The following is an 18,525-nucleotide window of genomic DNA, read 5'->3' on the forward strand; positions in this document are numbered from 1 at the left end:
CTCCCTGGAGTTATATCTGCCACTTGGCCATTCCTATAGATGGCAGCAATGAGTTGGGGGTGTATGGCGCACGGTGCACGCACCCTGGAGGTACATCATTTTGCCACTTGGGTCCATTCTCCATTTTTACACATGACAAGAATGAGCTCGGAGATAATATACACTATGAATGTGCTCTGAAGTTACATCATACTGACAATTGGACATTCCTATATTTAGCAAGAATGAGTTGGGGGTGTACAGCACTCCTTTATTTGACATCATTCCGCTACTTGACTATGTCTTGTCTACTTGTCTATACTACTACTTCCGCTACTTGTCTATACTTATAGATGTTGGGAATGAGCTATGAGTGGACAATGCTCCATACATGCACCCTAGAGTGACCTCATACTGACACTTGGCTCCATTTTCCAACATGTTAGATGCCAGAAATGAGCTGGGGGTGTACAGAGCACTGTTAATATGCCCTGGGGGCATACAGCTCTCCGTGAATGACCTATGGTAACAACCTTTAGCCATTTGATTTCATTCTTATAGATGTTGGGAATAAACTATGGGTGGGCATTTCTCCGTGAATGCAGCATTGAAAAACTTCATACTGCAACATGGCTCCGTTTTCCATACTTTATGATGCAAGGAATGAGCTGGGGGTGTACAGAGCACTGTGAATGTTCCCTGGGGTTACATCATTCCACCATCTATAAATGGCAGGAATGAGCTGTATGCTCTCCATCATTCCACCTCTTGACTACATTTGTATAGATTTGGGAATGAGATATAGGTGGGCAATGCTCGGTGAATGCACCCTGTTGTAACCTCATACTGCCATTTTGCTCCATTTTTCATACTTAAGGATGCCAGAAATGAGCTAGAGGTGTACAGAGCACTGTGAATATGCCCCGGTGTTACGTCATACCACCACCACTGGCTTCATTCTCAATTTTTACAAATGGCAGGAATAATCTAGGGGTATATTGCTCTCCATGAATGACCCAGAGTAACAAGAAACCGACGCCTGATTCCATTTTTTATAGGTGGTGAGAATGAGCTGGGGGTGGACAGTGCTCTGTGCATGGACCCTGGAGTTCCATCATACTGCCACTTTGGCTCCATTCTGGCTTTTTACAGATAATACCAATGATCTGGGGATTTATATTGTACTGTACATGCACCATGGGGTTTCACCATACTCCCACTTGGCCATACTTATGAAAAGGAGGAATGAGCTGGGGGTGTAGAGCGCTCCATGAATGACCTAGAGTAGCAACAAACTGCCGCTTGCTTGGCGGGAATGAGTTGGGGGTGGACTGTTTGTACCCTGGAAGTACTCCACACCTTCACTTTGCTTTATTCCTAAAGGTCTGGAGAATGAGCTGGGGGTGCAGTGTACCGGGTATATATCCTAAAGGTACATCATATCTCCAATTGGTTATATTTTTTAGATGGCATGAATGAGCTGGGGGTGTACAGCGCTCCATGGATGATCTAGAGTAACATCAAACCTCCACTTGGCTCAATTTTTATAGATGGCAGAAATGAGCTGGGGGTTTGCGTTTTAACATGTACGGTATGTACCTTGAATATACCTTATACAATCTTAATGGATTCATTCTGTATTCCTCTAGGTGGAGGGTGTGAGCTTGAGGTGTACAATGCACCATCCATATAGATAGATAGATAGATAGATAATAGATAGATAGATCCAGCAGGGGGTGCAGCTGTACTACATATCACATGATGACACAATAAAGATATTTAATTCCCCCTTTGTTGCTGGCTAGTTTTCCTCCTGCAGGTCTAATCGGATGATTGGAAGGAGGAGGATTGGCGAGTGAATACAGATGGGTCTGTACATTGTGTATATTAATCCAGCCACTACGTCATCATCCACACAGCTCGGCCTTGTTTGTACCATTTCATTCTTTTCTAGTCGTCTTTATGCGTTTGCTTTGGAACATTTGAGGATTCCTGCAGGACATGCCTCATCATGCAGCAACAATCATTGTCTTATACAATTCTATGAATAGGACTGTGCAGCGGATTGTGGGTTTCAGTGCCAGGAGGAATTGTATCCATTATTTTATTATCATTGTAATACATTAGGATGCATACAGGATATGATTTTCTCTTTGTTTGACTTTGGATCAATATTACCATTGTATTAGCAATTAATTTAAAACAATTACTTCCATTTACCCTCTGATATTTGGTTGGTATTACAATCAAATAAATCTTCAACTTGATCAAGAATATCACATGGGGGTCTCCGCGTCAAGCAGGGAATCTGACATTTGCTGAAACTTTCTATGGCGGAGAATGTTCAAGGTCCATGTGTTTCAATGGCAAGGAATTCTATAGTGAATGTTGGATTCTAGTGAATGGTTAGCTTTAAATTGGTATGAGAAGAGAGGTGCTTTTAATATCCAGCTACTAACAGAAATAAAAGTTGGAAGGTTCGTGGTTTTAGGAAAAATGGAAGTGGGGCCCCTAAATGAACAGCATTCCACTTCCATGAATTCCTGGCATTTTGACAATTGGGGCTCTAGAGGAAGGAGGGGGCCCTGGGCAATAGTCCAGTAATCCTATATTTTCATTTAATTTTTTTATCTCCTAATCCCACCATGGGGTGACAATGCTTCCAATACAGGACCCACATGGTCACCCTAGGATCCCTTTGGATTCTAACCTTTAATACGCCAGTGCTTTCATTAGCATAGGAAGAGCAAAGCATTGGGAGGTGTCAGTGTTATCGGAGAGGGATGACGCAGCTTGGGGGTAGAAATACGAAGCGTGTTGGGTGACAAGATACATCGCATTATGGAGGTTTAAAAACAAAATGATCTAGAAAACCAGCTATAGACAGCCCATAGGGGAAATATTAAACTTTAAGAGCTACCCTCCATTCTGCCCCTTTAATCAACCACAAGTCGCAGGTTGTTTGAATGTGCTGCCAAAGATTTCCATTGAAACCCATTCATAGTCTCCAAGGTTTCAGTGCAGCATGCCATGTTGGAATTGAAGCAAAGCATCCTGGCACATAAATAGAGAATGCAACGGGCACGTCTCAAGAACATCTCTAGGAATGAGCGATAAAAGCAGTCAGCTGCCCCTGTCCCCTACCCAGGTCATCTCGGTCATCTCCGGTTCCAGTTGGTGCCATGTTCTATTTGCTGCATAGGAGAGCAGTCACCAGCGGTGGTTTCTCCTATGGCCAGCAATGGCGTCTTGTTTGGTTCATGGCAAAAGGTTTCCCCCCTATGTTACCTCCTTGTGCCACAATGGAACTCATTGGTGTGCCAGATCATCCAGAACTTCAAGAACCAAGCCAATTTAACCAATTAAACAATAAAGCTTATGGGGACTTAGTCTATTATCATATAAGAAGTGGGAAGGGTTTCTATCACCTAGTTTAAATTTTGAGACTCTCAACTGATACAATGGTCAAAACGGTAGGAGCTGCCTCCATCCATCACAGTTGGAGTTGGGAGAGGCTTATGGCTTGGCTTTGGAAATGTTTTTTTGTTTTGGGAAGGGGAAATAGGAGATCATTAAAAGGTCAAATGTTGATGGTTATAGTTGGTGATTTCATTTTGCCTGGAATACCTGAAGTATAAAAACCAAATAAACAAAATCCAGAATATCAGATTTGGATAGAGTTGGCCTTTATATTCCTCCTTCATTTTTGCCGTATTCATAGCGGTTTCTTCTTAGCTGTTTTTCCTGCAATCTGTGGCTGGAAATAGCAATGGTAAAAGGATTGCATTAGCCTCTTCAATAAAACAGGAACCTTTTAAAACGGAGAGATCGACTGGCACTCATCAGCCGGATCTTCTTCTGGCGTCACTCTGATACGCATTGCCAGGAGAGGAGAATTCTATTTATTTTCCATGTTTACATATGACAGTGTGTTTTAAGGAGCAAGGAATCAGTCACATTGGACTCTGAGGATTGGGGATCACATGATATTAGAGGTTGCCAGAAATTCCTTGTAATCCTCCTCTTACCCAAGCAAACTTCAGTCAAAACAGAGAATTGTATTTTTAAATTTCTGCATGCTACCTATTGAGATTTTTTTGTTGTTATTTTTTATCAGCCCTCCCTCACATGTCATTACCACTGTATATTATCTTTACTTTTGTGGGAATATGCCTATTAGGAATGCTGAATACCAGATGGGAATGCTAGCTCACACCAGCGGGGGTGCCAAAATAGACATGCTGGGCATGCTAATATACACATGGTATGGATGAGATACACCTGCTGGGCATGTTGGAATACACCTAATGCTGGGGATGCTAAAACAAATTTGATGGGGATGCTGGAATACACATGCTGGGGATGCTAAAATAAATTTGATGGGGATGAGGGAATACACATGCTGGGGATGCTAAATCAAATTTGATGGGGATGCTGGAATACACCTCCTGGGGATGCTGAAACACATTATATAGGGATGTTGGAACACATCCACTGTCACTGTGACCCCACATACATTGTTATTATCAAACAGTATTTATAAAGTGCCAACATTAAGTAGCGCTGTACAAAGTACATAGTCATGTGACTAGCTGTCACCCAAAGGGGCTCACAATCTAATGTCCCTACCATAGTCAGATGTTATTATTACAGTCTAAGGTCAATTTTGCAGGGTAGCTAATAAACCTAACTGCATGTTTTTTGGAATATAGGAAACATTGGGTTACCCACAACACAGGGAGAACCTGCAAACTCCATGTTGATAGTGTGCCCGCCAAGAATTAAACCTGGGGCCCAGCACTGCAAAGGCCACAGTGCTGCCCATACAAAAGTATGACACAAAGACAGAAAAAGTCACAGTTTGTGGTGTCTGAATCTTTAAACTCTCATCTCAATGATGTCTCTGAGAATGATCAACAGTTAGCCGGAGTACCAGTGCTCCTTTCCCTTCCCAGAATCACCTTGGTCCAGTTCCAGTTGGTGCCACATTCTGTCTTTTCACTGCATTGGCAGAGCGGTCACCAGCCATGGTTTCTCCTTTGGCCAGCAATGGTGTCTTGTTTGGCTCAAGGCAAGAGGTTGCCCTCTGTGCCACTCATAGGGGTGCCAAGTCACCCAAAACATAGAGGCCAAAGCCAACCGCAGGCGTAGGTATGGGTGAGGAGCCTTTGGTATACACCATGGATGGTCAGGTCAGGACATGTCTCCAAGTGATAGGAAAATTTGTGGGTACAGCACAAAGGAGGGTGAATATACTGGGGTAATAAAGCCGAAATGGGCAAATAAATTATCTTAGTAACAAATAGAGTGTGTGTGACCACTCAAAATGCTGGCCACCGGGGCTGTCTTGATTGGCAGCACCAGAAACAGCTCTTATTAGGCTAATGAGGAGATGACCAGTACAAGTGAACATTCCTCTAAACCTCTTGAATATTTGTTGCCAATGCAGTTGTCATTGGGTAACCAATTTGTTGCCTGAGGCACCAGTGGGACATTTCTTTGATACATAAAAAGCAGACAAATCCTAACCACAAAATCTGTAGCTTCTGATCCATATTGTTCAGGGAATTGAAGTATCTCTGTGTTCCTGAAACATTTTTAAAAGGGTCTGTCCAACCAAAAGTGAAGTCTAGAGGGCTGGCTCAACCGAGAGATTTAAATACCCCAACAATTAGATCCTCCTGCTGCAATTCCTGGTTGTGTGCATGGGAATTTTGAATTTTGTTGCCCACCTAAAAGATGCCTCAGGTTCCCCTGGGCTCCTCCCTACCAGCTCCTGTTCTCCTATGGAACAAAGGGAGCAAGGGGAGCAAGGGGTGGGTATATGAATATACTATACCCATAGAAAACCATGCAGCAGCTATAGGGCTCTGATATGTCTGGATAATGGCTAAAACATTTATATAAAGCTATTAATATATAGTTTGGAGACTTCCATATACCTAATATAAAAGAATATTCTGCATCAGTAAAAGGAGTCAAAGGGCCCCTACTTAATGCTATGGGAATCTGACTCTTAATTCTAAATGGAGAGCATGGTGGCTCTGGGGTTAGCACTCCTGCCTTTCCACTGTTGAGTCTCAGGTTCAAATCCCAGCCAGGACTTTATCTACATGGAGTTTGCAGGTTCTCCAGGTGTCTGTGTGGGTTTCCTTCCAAAAGCATGTAGTTAGGTTAATTGGCATCCCCCTAAAAAAAATTACCTTAGACTACATTAATTACATATGACTATGGTAGGGACATTAGATTGTTAGCTCCTTTGAGGGACAACTATGGACTTTGTACAGCACTGCATAATATGATGCTGCTTTATAAATACTGTGTAATAATAAATGTTCCCAATCCAAACAGTCAATAGGGAACAAACTGACCACCACACTAATATACTGTGAGCTATGGATAGAGTAATTATAGGAGGGGTTCCTTGAAGACCTGAACGTTATTTCAAGGTTTCCCCAATGATCTGGACAAGTCTGGAGCTCAAGGCAAGCCTAATAATTACAGAAAGCTTACAAATGACAACAAAAATCAGGAATGTATTAAAAACTACTAAAGGGTCCACTTCAAAAGTCAATTTGTTGTCAGTTGTTGTGTTAGGAAGTGGCATTTGTTTTTTACAATCTTTGTCTCCTTTCAGCAATCAGAAGTGAGTAATGTACAGCACTGCATAATATGTTGGTGCTATATAAATCCTGTTTATTATTAATAACAATAATAATAATAATAAGTGGCATTTTCCAGGGGGAGGAAAAGATCTGAAATTCCTCTAAGCAAATTTGCTAAAACAGCACAGGCTGCAGGCCCGCTCGTGTCCTGTAGGTGGCGCAGATCAGATCCCTTCCTTTGTCTGCAGAATACATTTGCTCATGCAGGAATTTGGGCGCATTGTACTATCCTAATGTGTACTTTGACAAACATCCACCCCTCCCCCCTTGAGAATTCCGAATTTTTTTCTTTACAGCGTTTGTGTGATGTCGGATGCAAAAAAAGGCAACGTTTCTTCACCGTCATATGGGCTTGGAACAGACACGGCAGAATGTGGAATGCCGAAATGGCCTCTTGTACCTTAGTATTTTGCTTTACGATAAGTTTCCTGGCCTTTCCTGTGGCCGCTTTGACCTGACGTATCATATGTGTGTGGAATAACCCTTCCACCGTTTTAATATCAAGCATTATGGCTTCATAATGAGTTTTTGGTGCAATCGCTTGCATTTGTAGTCACAGAATGATATTCAGACACGTGACGTATTGGTGTAGTTGTAATTCTAACAATTTTGTTGCGGCGGTAAAGACGGAATTTGAAACCAAGAGGTTCCTGGGTACATATGTCACGTATCCCAGGGGGCTTCGGGCTGCTCCTTCTGCTCAATCTTGGCATGTGCAGAAGGGGCTTTCCTGCAATGTAATATTATTGCTATTAAACAGGATTTATGACATATTACGCAGCATTGTATATTAAATAGGGGTTGCAAATGACAGACAATAACAGACAGTGATACAGGAGAAGGTGAGGACCGAAGAGCTTACAATCTAAGAGGTGGGGGAAGTATCACACAATAGGAAGGGGATATGGAGTGGAGAAAAGTATTGAGGGTTTCGAAAGACAGAAGAAGACAGGTAGGCAAGTTTGAAAAAATGGATTTTGAGGGCTCTTTCAAATGAGGAGAGAGTAGGAGCAAGCCGAATAGGACGAGGAAGACCATTCCAGAGAGTCAGGGCAGCTCCAGAAAAGTCTTGGAGCTGTGTGTGTGATGAGGTTATGAGTGAGGAAGTCATTAGTAGGTTATTGGAGGAGTGAATACAGCCGCTAGGGGGGGGATTTTTCTATCAGGTCAAAAAGGTAAGTGGGGCAAGAACTGAGGAGGGATTTGAAGGCAAAGCACAGGAGCCTGAATTTAATTCTAAGGTGAAAAGAAAGCCAATGAAGAGAACTACAGAGAGAGGCAGCAGAAGAGGAGTGGTGGGAAGACTGTATAAGGGGTAGGTAGGTAGGTAGGTAGGTGGTAAGGCTGTGTATGGGGTAGGTAGGTGGGAAGACTGTGTATGGGGTAGGTAGGTAGGTGGGTAGGTAGGTGAGAAGGCTGTGTATGGAGTAGGTAGGTGGGAATGATGGATAAGTCTGGCTGCAGCATTTATAATAGATTGTAGAGGAGAGAGTCGGGTTAGTGGAATACCAGAGAGGAGGAGGTTACAGTAGTCCAGACGAGAGATGATAAGAGCGTGTACAAGGAGTTTGGTGGTCTCTGGGGACGGGTAGGGGTGGATTTTGGAGATGCTGGGCAGGTGAAAGTACCAGGACCTAGAAATGTTCTGAATATGAAGGGTAAACAAGAGGGCAGAGGGACACCAAGACAACGTGCCTGAGGGGAGGGATGAATAACATTGAAGGCTGGTAGGATTGACGAATGGAATGTTGATCTAAAACTTTAATTCTATGACAAAATATTAACTTGATGTGACTGGTTGTCTAGTAGTAGTTGTATTGAACATATCTGGACGTATACCCATGATCTGGCTAGGAAAGTGAATCTGATCCACCAAAACAATGTTTCTCAACCAGAGTTCCTCCAGAAGTTGCTAGAGGTTCCTTGAGAAATAAGCGATTTGTTTTTCTCACATCAGTTTAACTGACACAAATGATGTTTTTGGCTATCTGTATGGGTGACATTCTTCCCAATGGCCAATATTGTAAGAGGAAATCTTCCCAAGGGACATCATGCTAATATACTGTGAGTTGTGGATATAGTAATCATAAAGTTCCCCAAAGACCTGAGCGTTATTTCAAGGGTTCCCTCATGTTACAAAGATCGAGAAACACTGCTTTAAAGGATGAGAGCTTCAGGCCAGATAGGATATCATATCTGAGCAACCAACACATTTCAGAGGTAAATGTGGAAGGCCACCTTCATAAGGGCTTCATTCCACCTTCTAGAGGGCTTAAAGCTACGTACACACTTCCAATTATTATCGTTGGAAAACGAACGACGAACGATCCTGCACGATATCTACGAACGATCGTATAGCACCGATCCTGCACATAGAGATAACGACACGATCGTTCGTAGATATTGTACACACAATAGATACGATCGTTTGAGCGATAGAGGAACTATGTGCACGACAGGAAAGTGAACGAACGTTCGTTCATTACGCATGCTCAGCCCATGGACGATCAACGAACGACCGTACACACGAACGATGTTCAACGATCGTCGTCCAATCCGATCCGCCGGTCCGGTCGTTCGTTTCCAACGACTTTCCTCGTTCGTCGGCGTCGTTGGTTACTTTTTTACGAACGATTTTTTGCCCAATCGATCGTTCGTCGTTCGATTGGAACGATAAAAATTGGAAGTGTGTACGCACCTTAAGCCTCACCAATGAAAGCTGCTAGGAGTTGGTCCTACCAAGGAATGTTGACTTTATTTGTAGGTTATGATAGTAACTTGATGTGAGTGGTTGTCCAGCATCACTTGTGTTGAATATATCTGGACTGATACCAATAATCTGGCTTTATAAGTGAATCTGATTCACCAAAAAAAACTAGCAGGACTGTTGATGGGTTGTGTATAACTGAAAACCCATTAATTCTCCAGTATATATATCAGAACAAACATATCGGCCTTGGAGACTGGCAGCAAAGAAAGCTGGAATTGTTATCTGAGGGTGACGAGATAGCGGTTATGTTGTGGGTTTCTCACAGGCAGAGAACTATTTGTCTGCAGCATTGAGGAGCAAACAAAGTCTGTCCTTCCACACACAGCAAGGGAGAATGGTGTTTATTTGAGAAGATATCACCCTTTTCTAGCTTGATAATTAGGGCAAGGAGTAAAAATGCAAAGTAGAGGAACCTTTCAGCAATAATTTTTCAAGGCTTCAAGTCTTCTCAGTATACTGTGAATATTCACACAATTTGGTACTCTTTGCACCTTCAGAAAAAGAGGTTCCTGGATATGGAGTAGTCCTCCAGTGGAACTAGGTCTATATGGAGATATCTTGATTCATTTGATCTACTGGGGGTGTTTCTACATACACAAAATTTACATTTTATGGCTTGAGGACATTTGATCACCACAGGTACTGTGTAGACACAGTTATGAAGACACCCCAACAAATGGAGTTCTTAGTGAAGGATACTGTTAATGCTACAGCATACAGAATATGTTGTAGACAATTTTAGGTTTTAACCTTGTAGAAACAGTTTGGGTTTCTGATCCAGCATGACTGTGCCCCTGTGTACAAAGCCGGCCATAAAGACATGGTGAGTTTCCTGCACAGAGCCCTCAACCCTAATGGACACCTTTAAGATAAATTAAAGAACTAATTGGAACTGTATCTTCTTTTCAAACATCAGCACCTAACCTCACAAATGGTCTTTTTGGGGCACAAATCCCCACACTCCAAATTCTTGTGGAAAGCCTTCACAGAAGAATGGAAACTCCTAATGGAAGAAGCAACTCCATATCAATGGCCATGGTTTTTGGAATGGGATCTCCAACATAAAGATGTCTTCAAACTTCTGGCTATAATGTGGATCTGGTTTTTCATCCCTATAAAACTTAGTTCTGTAGATTGTGAATCCCAGAGTGTCTGATGTCCATGGGCATCAGGATGTACGCTTCTCCTTTTAGATCGTGTTTTTTTTCCTTCCCGCTTTTGGTAATGAAAATTAACCCTGAGCCACACTCGGGAATACCGCCAGGGAGGTTAATCAACCTAATTATGTACCTGTTCCATACATCATTTCTTGGCGGGTGAGGGCATCTGACAGATTATCATTGCAGTCTTTGTCCCCATTGGAAAGTTTGGCCCTTTAACTCAGTGTTCCTCAACCTTTTTAAAATTGGAGAACCCTTAAGATGACTTTTGGGTCTTCAGTGAACCTTGGCCATGATTTCTATATCCACAGTTTACAGTATACGAGCATGGCAGCAATGGGAAGAATGCCTCTTATATTGCTGGCCAGTGGGAAGAATGTCACCCTTACAGATAATCTCTTTGGCTATTGGAGTCACTTAATCTAACATTGCTGAAGGAAGCCCTAGCAACCTCTGGATGAACCCTGGTTAAGAAATGATGCTTTAATCTGCCTCCTCAACTTAAGTTTAAAGCCTAACCAAAGAATTTACTATTTCTTTCACTTCCTGTCCATGTGACACCCATATAGGAAAAGAGGTGAGCGGGGACAGGAAGTCACAGTCAGCAATAAAAACATTGTTAAATGTTCTAAGCCTTCCGCACACTACAAAGTCTGTAACCCAACGGAGAAATTTTCCATGTTGTTTGAACCAGAGGACCCCAACAGAAATTAAATTTTGACATTCTCCAAAAAAAAGTTTGGCCTGAGGTGGGGTTAATTTAAAATATAAAGGTCCTCCGGTTAGCATTGTGGCAGCAATAAAACTTCCATGTGTTCCAACGGGTCAAAAAACCGAAGAAGCCAAACCTTTGGTTTACTACAGCCAAATATATAAAGCTTTACAGCATCATCACTATTTTGCTTAACAGGTCCTGGTTTGCTTTTGTTTCCTGGGACTTGTAGTGCCTGGGGGGCAGAAGGGTATTCTAACTTCTGAAGGTCTCTAGAGGCAGCTGCTGTGTGTAAAAATACTCAACAGGAAACCACAACACGCGATGAGTAAGATAATTTTTGTGTTTGACAAAGCCAACGTTTGGGAAGTTGCATCACACTGTCCATACACAGTTCATAACATGATAGGCTTCATGCTCCAGACAATTAGTGAGCGGGCTCATTGGTCAAAATATTCCGCTGAGACTTGGAATCGTCTTCTGTGTGTTTTCCTGGCTGAGGCTCCTGACAGTCTGTGGGACCGGATACTCATCTCAGCTGAGACATTTATATGTAACAGGTTCCCATTCATTGAAATCAGCCAAAACAATAAACCAGTGACAGGTGAAGTGGAGCAAATCGTTGGGATGTTGCTGGTATGTGGTTAGGGGTTCAAGGAAGCCAAAAAATGGTCCAAGGAAGGTAAATAAAAATCCAAGGATTTCTAAACTAAGTCAAAGGAAGGATTGAACTAATGACAAGATCATGGATGCCAAGGGTCATTTTTTTATGGGTGGCATGAGGATGAACTAGTCCATTTGGTTCAATCCCAGATGGGCTAACTGTAGAAGAATCGAATGAGATAAAGGTGTCAAAACACAAAGTTCATCACAACTTGCTGCATATCTGGCGGTGTAGCCTCAGACCAGCCAGACTGCCCACGTTGACCCCTTTCCACCACATAAAGCTCACAATGGAGCATGAGAACTGGACGGGGTGTTATGGAAGAAGGTGACCTAGAGTGATGAATTATCTTTAGATTACATGGATGGCAGCAGCTTGCACTATGAGAAGAAGACGAGCTGGTGGAAGCAATGTGACTTAAAGGATCTGCTAATGTCTTGGTCGTAGATACCACGGCACACCTTCTGAAGTCTTTTGGAGGCCATGTCTCAGCAGGTCCAACTTGTTTTGGTGGCATAAGATAGACTTGGGTGGTTATGATGTTTGGCCGCTCAAAATATGTTGGAATGCTTTAAGATATTGTAGCCAAAATGTAAAGGAAATAGCAAATGGCAGAAATTCAAGCAACCCCAATGCAAGATAACTCTCAAACCTCATTCCTAAAAAGGAGTAACATCTGCTCTAAAAGCAGACAATACGGGTTTCCCTTCACTTTCCTTGCTTTCAGTTGTGCCCCAGGGGGAGGAAATTAAGAGAAATTCCCCCCAAGGAACATGGGCTATCCAACCTCAAGGTGCTTGCCTAGAGGAGAATATGTTCTACTAAGTCAACCATGGCAGGTCACATGTTTCCAACATCTTTGAGGTTCTCATTAATTTCATCTCAGCATTTCTCCTCCCGCTGAGTTTACTTTATCTGCAGGGGACGCCTAGGACAAGTTTCTCTGGACAGTTTGTTGTCCCTGTCTACTTTCTTTATATCCTCAGAGCTCTTATGAACCCGCCAGTAACATAGGGCAATGCCAGTCCCCGAAGAGGACTTCATTCTGATGGAAGTCTATAGAAGCCATGGTATAGGAACCAATACATCTATGATTGTATTGAATGATACAATCTGATACTTGACCTTTGTTTTAGCCATATATGGTATATTCAAATGTTTTTTTCAGCTTTCATCATTCAATATTACCAATATTTATGTGTCTTTTTTGACTTATGAGCACGTCAACCCTAACTGAATGACATTTAGCTTACTCTTCACACATTTTTTGTTCTTTCATTTTTTTTGCACCTCAGAGCTACATCTCAGGCTTTCTAAAGCCACTTCCTGCGCTTTAGCTATGGCTGCATTGTATTTCTTAAAGTGGGGTTCCTGGAGGTGACAACAGCAGACCAGGCCTGTGTTAGGTAGATCAGAGGGAACCCTTGAAGTCCATGTGAATGAGTGACAATGCAAGAGTATATTTGAAAGACAAAGTAAAAGTTGTCATCTTACAACAAAATCAGGTGCCAGAGGAAGGACCTTTAAGGCAGGATCACATGGGATTTTTGTTAACAAGAGCTGTGGGATATAAAATGTTAAAAAATACTTATGAACTTTTGGTGATTGGATTTAAATCTACTTTCAAGAAGGACTCCATAGTCTGGTCCCTTGATAGGGATTTGGAGAACCTCATGATGTTCTGTATATGTGATACTGTGCCCCAGTCATGTATCTGACATAGAACACTCCAACACAGTATAAAACCACTGAAACCTCCGTCCATTTAGGATACGAAAGTGATTGTACTTCACTTGGTGCAAATGAAAGCCACAGCAAGCTAATCCTTAAAGTGGGTATGGTTTTATGGCCATTTTTCTACCTATTCTGCAACAGTCTTGCATTTTGGTAGTGCCGGTATAACTACTGGTATTGTACATTAGCATGAAGAGGTACCTGCAGTCCATTCAGGGAATCCAAAAGAGCCCTCCTGTATTGGTAGTGCCACAGACCATGCATTGGCTCAATGACCTCCAGGTCTGGAAGGAGAACCCCCAGGACACCATACCCAGCCCCATCAGAACCCTACTGAGCCACATTCTTGAGTTGTTCATACCAACTTCATACCAGTTTGATCATTCTTTGATTTTAGTTTTTTACTTTGACTTTTAGTAGGATTTTGAACCCAGCCTTCAGGGGATGAAAATTTTGATTTCTATTGACAGCTTTGACATCAATTTGTTCATTTACACAATTGGTTGTCAAGGTTTGACAATGACAATGGACTTTGTAAAGCGCTGCGTAATATGTTGGAACTATAAAAATACTGGCTAATATTAAAAACCAAGGTCTGATATGATTTCAGTATTCCCCTCATTTTTCGAGCAATATATATAGTTGTTAGATATTTCAGCTTTAAATAAGAAAAATCCCTAAAGGCAATGTTTGTATTGCATGAAAAGCCAGTTATACTGAGCCTATGAATCATTGGGTTCCAGGCACATGGGGTACTATTAACAAACGTATTGCTCATGACAACTAGTAAAACCAGGTGAGGCTCATAAGTCAGAGCAGAGCAAATCCTCATACAATGGAGGAAATGATTAATGCTGATCACATGTGTTACAGCAAGGAAAAAGGATAAAGTAAATACTTGTTTTGAAATACAAAGCCAAGCAAAAAAAAAAAAAAAATCTAAAAACGTGAACTAACGATATCTACTTGAAAGGCACTGACTTTTAGACACAGTTACAGTTTAATATCAATGCTTAGGTGAGTTCAGTCGATGCTTCCGTTTTTTTTTTAGGTTACCAAGCTGCTCCACCCCTGGACTGAAATGGCACACTGAGCGTTTCTGACAATTTGCATTAGAAGCTGCAGCAGGTCAGGTCTCATGTCCTGGTAGGAGGATATCCATTATCATCTTAGCATCCTCCTACCCAGTCTGACCACCCCTGGCCATCCCTTTCATTCGGTTCTTTATTCACAGAGGCTCACATCACACATGGGTGGTCTGCCAGATAATGCAACCTGCCTAGAACACCTACTATGGAATTTTGATAATTGCATAACTTCTCCCAAGAGTTAGCCTATTGCTTTCATCAGGGCCAAGGGCATGATTGCCCAAATGAATTGTTCAGGCTAGATCACTTGTAGCACCTGAGAATCATGGAAGTCTTGGCCAATTTTTGAATGAATAAATATCGGACAATCTAACAGCTGAAGGGGTCCATAGTTGTGAGGTAAACCAAGTTGAATTCTCAGCCTACAGATTGAAACTAAGATCAGGGAGACACAGAAATGCTTGTTCTTAGCATTGGTAAAAGTCTAGTGGTTTCTGTTTTTTGGCTGGGCCGTACACTTGTCAACAAAAAAATATTTCAGGTATAGCCAGAGCATGATGGGCTTAGACAGCCCCTGAACATTTATAGGACTTGGAAAATGTAGGTAGGTCAATGGGGGGACTTGGATACTATATCAGCAAGATCTCGATGCCTTAATACCAAGCTCTCTTTTTGAGCACCTGGAAATTGCAGTGGTTCTCACCATTGTGCATGGGTGGGAGCATATTATATTCTCTCATATATAAATGCAGCAGGTAGTATGGAAACCCTGCATACTGGGCCCGACAGGTGTGAAGAGCCAAAAACTCAGAAATATCGCCAACAGGGCTTCTGGGACACTGTCAAGGTCACTTTTTTTACAATACAATAAAATAAATAGGAATTTACTGACCTTTACAGCTGCTCATGTCTTGAAATTCTGCTCCACTAGCTCCTCCACTCCTGAAAGTATTTAATTGTCAGACGGGACAAACACCAGTTACCCCCTGCTGGATGCTGTGGTTCCTCCAGGCGGCTCATATGTCTTGCAGTGATGTAGGAGCCAATGGGAGAAACCACTACATGCAGCAGGGGAGCACAGACTCCTCACCCCATTAACTGTGCATCACTTGCAGTGGCTTGGGAGCAGTTTCAAGACATAGCGCCTCTGGATTGGTATATATATTTCCTCTTCTTTTATAGGTGTTATTATTAAATCGGATATATATATTTTCCTTTATGCTGTGTCTTTACAATAAAAAATGGGTTGTGTAGAAATTCAAAGAATTTAACGCTTAAGGGTGCATCTCTGACAGCCGTCACAGCAAGAGAAGTGCTGCCAGAATGCGCTACGGCTGATTCTTCATGTTTGGTGCTGGGGAGGGAGGTGTTTGCCTGGAAGCAGATTTGCTGTGATCCGATTATGATCAGAAGAGATTACTGCGCTGAGATAACCGAGCGGCAGCTGCAAATCACTTCCTTTGTATGTCTGGAGAAGGATTTCGAGGTTAGGTTCAGGCTTCAGGCAAACTAGAGCAATTCGAAAGCCCAATGAAAAGTATAACAGGGCTCTTCCCAGTGACGGCTGTGGCATGAGGGCGGACCCGGGAACTCAGCACAATTATGTTGCAGAAGTCCCATGAGATTTTGGTGCCAAGATCTGGGTGCTACATGCTAAAGATTTAGGGGTTCAAAAATCAGGCCAAGATAAATATGCAGGTAAACAATTATTGAGGCTCGGTTTAGAGAACGAGGGGCCTAGCTATAAAGAAGTGGTGATCTGATAACAAATTGAAACCTTTTGGTTTTACTCATTTTAAAATCTGATCAGTACTTTTATAACAACAAATACAAAAGAGTGATTAGACTTTGTATGGTGGTGATCAGTGCTTTGATCACTATCCAGTACCGTGGTGATCCGCACCTTCATTTATGCAAATAGAGTAGGAGGTCACCAGCCCTAGACACAGCCCCTATAGACTTACATTATGGCCATGTACCTTCACTTTGGGTTATTTTCTGGGGATGTGGAGGTGGGTTATGGTAGGGTTTGGTATGGGCACATTTTTGAGATGAAGTACATTGGTAGGTGGCTCAGCATGTCAAAGGCAAAGCTCCATCCAGTTTCCAAAATAACTACACCCAGCTGGGCTTTGCCAAAGATTTGGTGCACAAATTACCATTAATAATGTAACATAACAGGAGGAGCTCTCTTGGTGGTCATTGAGTGTGTGTGGCATTGACTGGGCAAAGAATGAGGAAAGTCGATGGTGGTTGTATGCCAAAAAAAGGTTGGAGATCGTGCAGCCGCCATCCGGTGTATGCTCAGATGACTCTGAAAGTCAGAGCTGAAAAGCCCCTCCAAGTAAAAATGTTCTGTCCTGTCTACTGGCTGAGCCCATCCTAGCAACACTTACCATTTCCCAGCTTCTTAGAGAACATACCAGAAATAAAACCACTTCTGGCCATATTTTTATACCAGATCCTGTGACTTTTACACTTTCTGTAGATATGACTTATGTAACTTATTCCTTTTATTCCTCTTTCTGCAGAATGAAAAGCTCTTCACCATACAAACACCACGTGCATCCAGTGAGAATGATTCTAGCCACTATGGGGTTAGCCAGAGTCACTTACAGTGGAGGAATTTGAACCACAGTGGGGCTCTGTTGATACTTTAATGCACACTCAGTAGCTGAGAGATGACATGCCCCATCAGGATAGGGTTACTTAAGCTACGTACACACTTCCAATTATTATCGTCGGAAAACGAACGACGAACGTTCCTGCACGATATACACGAACGATCGTATAGCACCGATCCTGCACATAGAGATAACGACACGATCGTTCGTAGATATTGTACACACACTAGATACGATCGTTTAAGCGATAGAGGAACTATGTGCACGACAGGAAAGTGAACGGACGTTCGTTTATCACGCATGCTCTGAACATGGACGATCAACGAACGACCGTACACACGAACGATGTTCAACAATCGTCGTCCAATCCGATCCGCCGGTCCGGTCGTTCGTTTCCAGCGACTTTCCTCGTTCGTCGGCGTCGTTGGTTACTTTTTTACGAACGATTTTTTGCCCAATCGATCGTTCGATTGGAACGATAAAAATTGGAAGTGTGTACACACCTTTAGAGCTTTCAAATCTAGCCAAAAAAAACCCTTTGCTGAAACTGCAAGTCTTAGCTGGAGCTGGTTTGTCTTTTACTTATCAATATACGAGTGACAACTTTGCTGCACAACTTCACTCTACAACCAGCAGGGTTGTCACCATGTTAAAGGAAGTAAAAAAAAAAAAGTTCTCCTGAAGGGATTAACACATAATAAAACGATGGTATAAAGGGGACGCAGACAAACAAAAACTGCTGAGGTAATGAAAATAGTTCTGCTGCCTAGGTATTTACCTTTTTCTAGACATGATCAATACATACAAGGGATGCTGAGAAGTTCCTGGCTTTGCCCCCTTCCAGATGAAATAGAAAAATGTGTGTGGGGGTATATGACAGTCTAAATTCTTAGTATGTAACTGTGTAAATATCAGGTCTTTGCATTCTTAAAACTGTTTTTTCTTTTAGTGAGAAGCTGTGATGGCAGAGGCACAAGCAAGTTTCACATCGTTGGGGTTACGGGCCGTCATGAATTGTTTGTTTCTCCAGGGAAAGTCAGCAAAGGACATTCACAATGAGATGTCACAAACACTGGGGGAGAAGTGTCCTTCCTACAGCACTGTCAAAACCTGGATATCTCGTTTCATG

Source organism: Pyxicephalus adspersus, chromosome 10 (assembly GCF_032062135.1).
Source record: "Pyxicephalus adspersus chromosome 10, UCB_Pads_2.0, whole genome shotgun sequence".
Lineage (NCBI taxonomy): Eukaryota > Metazoa > Chordata > Amphibia > Anura > Pyxicephalidae > Pyxicephalus > Pyxicephalus adspersus.